Raw genomic sequence first — 6,145 nt, 5'->3', positions numbered from 1 at the left:
TATATACTAAAACCTATAAGTCATTGTCGTATTCTTTGTTTGTTCAATTCAAAATATACTAAAACCTACAAATGGAGTACATAACCAATGAAGGACACTCTTTAAAACTTCAGTACACCATACTGTGGTCCATTGTACTTACAAAAATACTACACAGAAGTACTAATCACAAATTCTGAAAATTTTTTTTTGCCATTGTAGATTGTGCTTTGGTCTCGCAATGAATTCCAAATTGTCGATGAACTGCCGGCCCCATGAGAAGATGATGAAATGGAACCAAGTCTCATGTAAAAGAGTTTTCACAGATGAAATTTTATTATTTATTTAGAAAATTAAATAAAATGTTGCTGAAACTTATTTGTGTACATGGATTGCATACATAAGTAGATGTCCTGCGAAAAGTTACTCTTAATGAAGTTAAGGTAAAGTGTGAATAATTTCATTTGCTAATGTTTATTAAATTTATTTGATTAGTAAAGCAAACAGAGTGAAATTATATGGTGGTTGAAGAGTTTCATGTAGATTAATAATTTACTTATATAAATAATATATATTTTTAACAAAGTACATGTTTATGCACATCAATGTAATATCAAAATATTATTAAAAGGACAATTTTGGATTGCAGCAAGAAAATAATTGAAAAGTCTATGCAGGTAAAAATAGTACTTCATTAGTACACACACATTAGTATTTTAAGACTATATACAAGGTTTAAATAAAATTATACTTTCAGTATGAAGATAGATTATTGCGAAAAGCTTATATCTTTCAAAATTCCAGCTTCTTAAACACGATTTTAAATATTTGTTCTAAAAATGATATTTAAAAATATTTGAGAATAAAATATTATATTATATATTATTATTATTATGTTGAAGCTCTTTGAGCACTTGTGCACTTGAGCACTTTTACTCTTCCTTAACTCGAGGTATTTTCAAAACCCCTCTATACGTCATGACTGGATTATTGTTTATCACTTCATCAGACTAAGCTTCTTTGTCACTATACAAACTAAGTCTAGCTTTACAGCAACACTAATACTTTATTCAAACATCAGACTAAGCAATAACTGACCTCAGATCTGCATACCTCCCCGAGGAGCCTGTAATGATTCTGAGATTTGATAACGCGGTGTTGGTAAGTCTGTCAGTTTTTGCAAATAATTTCAGGGCTCTATCCTTTATGTATTTTTAGATTGGATTATTCTTGAGGTCCCTGAGGATGTCATTCGTCCTAATGTACCATGGTACTTTCAAAAGTCTTCTCAGAGCGTGACTTTGTGCAATTTCTAGCTGACGAATAGTCGTGTTTGAAGCTTTGCTGAACGCTACACAACCATATAGGTAGAAGTGATGGATGAATTATTTGGTTATATATCAGCTATCCTGTACTTAGCATTGAGATTTTCATTTCTGTATGTATTATATATTATAAATATATAAATTCATTGAAACTATATGAATATTTGGATAGTAATGACAGTACATCATTAAAAACGAGCGTATTTTAAGTAAAATTTTTTTATACTATGTTTGTTTCAAAAGTGTGGTTATGAAAGTAGTCAAGTGTGGACTATGAAAGTAACTTGATATTTTTAGAGAAACGTTAATACTTGCTTGCTGTTAAAGTCTGATGTGGTAAGAAACAAATGGTTCAAATTATTTTTTGAAGATGTGGTTAACCTAAAGTTCAGCTTCAAGCACTTCAGTCTATAGCTCTCTATTTGTCCAATTGCTCTTTAAGCATGGTTCACATGAGTTTCTATTAAATCTATCATTTAAAAGAATTTAAAAGTGTGTTTTTTAAATCTAGTACCACAATTTAATGATATTAAGCGACTAACACGGTATAGTTAAAAAAATCTAAATCGTTGCTTTAATGTAGTGAAAGTGCTATAAAGAATCTTTTGAATACTAGTATACAACAGTATGAAATCAATGCCACTGACTTTGTATATTGGGAAACCTATTTGTATCGGGTTTTATTAGCTAAGAATAAACATGAAATAAGATTTATGGTTCGTTAAGTAGGATTACTTCCTGACTAGATGATTCAAATCTTCTTTGAATATTGTTGGAAAAGTATTGCAACTTTTTTTCCCAACTATTGTAATTTAAATAACAGAAAGTCACTATTTAATTTGTGAAATATAAATTTCATATCAAGAAAATAGAATATAAATAATAACAATAAATCTAAGTAAACTACAAACGAATGTAGTTCATTAGGCTGTGATATATCATATCCTTTAGGGATGACACATGAAATATGCAAATCTCTGTTCCTGAAAGATGAAATTTATTATGCAGATTATTATATACCCTTTTAAATGATATAATTAAATAATTTCTAAGTTAATTGCAAAAAAGAAAGCAGTAAATCTTTTTGAATAATCATATGACGTCCACGGAAATCGCTAGACTCCATACACTGCGCAATTATTTCAGTAGACCGAAGGAGTGTCAACAACATTTGCGTTTAATAATTATGCTTTGTTGGACTATCTGTTATTGTGGTCCATTATATAAAACAGTACCATACAGAATCCTGTAAATATGCCATCACACGTTTTCGTACCCATTAAGGTGACAATGGAAATTTAATTTATTTAGTTGGCGTAAATCTAAAACTCGTGTGAGTTTTTTATCCCTATAATAAATATATATATATTAGTATATATTTGCCAATACATATATATATGTACTGATATTATACTTCAATATTAAAAATGTTTAAATAAATATATTTTTTTATTGAGAATATTTATTATGTGTTTTTGGTTCAACATAAAAAAGTCTCCTATGATTGTTTGTAATAATTACTTCCTGTATTATCCTTTGGGCCTAAATGTGCTATTTAATTAAGCAATTTAAATTGTATTTCCATGTTGTGCTCCATGTACTACATAAACCATAATCAATGTTGTGCATATGTTTTATTGATGAATTACAATTTGCCCACAGGATAAAATTGTTATTGAAGTGAATTTGTTACGATGACGAGAATTCGTTTATGTGGAAATGTCGTGATATTTCAACAACCATAAAACCATAAGTGAGTTAAGTACTCACGACTGACACTTAAGACATATAAGGATATGAAATAGACAATACTTATAACTATGGGTAATAAGGAGTCATGTATGCTAATTTTTTCGAATTGAGTTCTTGTCGGTGTTAATGAAGATACGAAATTAACATTTATGAATTAAATAAATTCATTAATTAAATTAATGAAGATGTGATTTATTAATTTAATTATTCTACAGCTGGTTTATGATTTCATTCTAATGTAATAGAGTTTCAACAAAATATTTACGACTAATAATATAATAAGAATGAACGGGGTACTAGCTCCCTCTTGAGCAGAGCACTGCGACTATGATTGATCTTTTGTGCTACAACAGAACCTAACCGAACAGAAGACATTCCGAATAAAGGCTAAAATGTCGGTCATTGAGGACCTCCTAATGTCGGAAGGTGAGAGCAGTTCTCGAACCAGTGACCTCCTCCTGGCTCAGATCAAAGCTGTGCAGTTCACATAGAATGTGACTAGATATTTCCTCTGCTTCTAAGCAGAGTCTATACTCTATCTCTTCGGAGGTGGAGGTATCTCCATTTTGTTGAGGTGGTAACGTAGTCAATGGTGACCCGTTAGATATCCCACTACGACTAATTAAATGCCTGAAATATTTCCAAGACCACTAATGATGGGTATTTGGCAATACTTGAAATAATTGTATGATCAGCCAAAAGTTCTATTAATTAAAATAATATAAAATGATTGGATATCGTTACGTACTGAAACGTTCACCATCAGTAAGGTGATTCGGTCAATTATATTTAACTAACATATTTCTTTTTTACTATTAATATTGCTTAAAGTCTGTTATATATGCAGATTCTCATTAAGGTCATTAAACTGGTAAAAAAAAAATGTTTCAAAAACGAAGAGTGGAGAAAATGATTCAGTAAAAATAAAGTAAAAGATTAGTAAAAGAATTCATAGAACGGAAAGAAGATTGAGGGGAGTGGAAGTAATAGATACAAAGATAGTTAGAAAATCATGAAAAAAGGTGAGTGAGACAGTGACAAAGATAAAAAGAGAGCGAATGATGGTAAAAGGACCGATATAAAGATAGTAACAAAAATAAGATAAAGACAAAAAGAGCGCTATAGAAAGAGAGTGAGTTAAACAAAAAGAAACTGTGAGAGAGAGAGAGAGAGGAGGAGAGGAAGAAAAAGTGTGGGGGGAAAGCAAAGAAACATTTATAGAAATAGTAAGAACACTAGATTAATAGAGAGAAAAAAAGATCGAGAGAAACAGAGAGGGGGAAACAGAAAGATAGAATACTAAAAGAGAGATAGAAGAAGAAATCAAGCAAAATCAGATAAGAGGAAACATATAGAAGAAACGAATAAGTACCAAAAAAATGCGATTTTTTTGTTTCATACAACATATATTTTTACATCATATCTATATTTTTATATGTAAAAAAGTGCATGATACTTTCCATTGTCAACTAGGCCAACTTTTGGTAGATAACTATGTTAGAGTTGATATTATCATATATATCATATATATATATCATATATATTATTATCATATATATATATTCTCATTTATTATTAATGTATTATTATTTTCTTTTAGTACAATATATAGTCTCTTATTTCAGCATAAATTCATATAATTTATTTAAATTTTTATTAAGTATATTGAGGGAAAACATATACTAGGTGATGTACCATGAATAACAGCAATACATACTCACAGAGTAAGTATCTTCACAGTTTTATTGGAAGAACTACTTTCACTTAATGTGTGCTTCATTTCTTTTTTTACATTAGAAGATATTCATATGTTTTAATAAAAAGTGAGAATAGTCCTCACTGCTCAATAAAGAACTAACTCGTAAAAAAAATAAAAAAAAAATTATTTTACACAAGACCCTTTGATTGAGATAATAAGCTACTTAAATGCTTCAACCAAAGGAAATAAACATCCGCTTACAAGTCCTTTGAGTTACAACCTTCGTTTATGTACATTATTGAAACGATTGCCAAAGTGATAACTATCTGGCATACCATATACACCATATACGTAGTGTTGAGGTATTGATGCATCAGTGTCAATAATTTTAAAAAGGATTCTGTGGTCATTTGAAAGCAAATTGAAATTAAATTGATTTTTAAAGCTTTGAATTTGATAAAAGTAATTATTATGCCTGAAACTAGACAAACGGATGAATCCAATTATGTTTTTTGTCCTATAAACATGTCTTGGACATGTCACATTTAGTCAATAAGATAGTCCTTAGCAAGTTGGAATTGTGAATTTGTTATTGCATTGCTACAAAGCAACAGGAGTAGAGTGGAAGACGCATGCACGACCGACCGAAATCATTAGCATCACACCTGAAACTGAAAGCGGAAATACTGCAATTGCATTTGAAGTGTATCTAGATGTTTAGTTTGATTCTGAACCGGAAACGCACACCTTTGTGATATGCATTAAAATAAAAACTAACCATTTCCTTTGGAAACATTTTCAAAGTTTTATTTCGTTAAGATTATTTTACTTAACTTAAAAAAGTTGATAAGAACTACAACTTCCATACCACATACACGTATGCGTGTGAGATGTGTTCCTGGTATTTCTGGTATTTAGTAGGTGCAATACAAAAACTTTTTCTATTAATGTTTTTTTTTTAGTTTCGAGTTTTTTTTTTTTTATTTTGGTGGAAAACTTTATAACTGCACTGGAAATACAATTCAAATACGACAAAAGAGTATTGACACCTTGAAGTTATTTTTGCATGAAAGATATTCCCAGACGAATGTCAGACATTCACTGGTTACCCTCTAATAAGTCGTATTAAGGAACGTTGAGTTAGCAGTGATGATGTTAACGTAAAGACAGGGTTTAGCATTTAACGAGTTCGGTCTTAGTGAGAACTTTGGAAAAATATTTGCGGAAAAGTACATTTATGTCAAAAACTTAGTTCATAAGTAAAAATTGGGAAGTTTTTTTTAAATATTTGCAAAATGTTCAGGGAAAGTGTAAACGAGATGAATCTGGCACAATATTACTTTTTCAAGTACATAAAAAACTTTGTAAATGCGAAAATTATTTTTAAATA

Source organism: Teleopsis dalmanni, chromosome 2 (assembly GCF_002237135.1).
Source record: "Teleopsis dalmanni isolate 2A chromosome 2, ASM223713v2, whole genome shotgun sequence".
Lineage (NCBI taxonomy): Eukaryota > Metazoa > Arthropoda > Insecta > Diptera > Diopsidae > Teleopsis > Teleopsis dalmanni.
The sequence above is the reverse complement of the archived record's forward strand: the minus strand, read 5'-3'. Positions refer to the sequence as shown.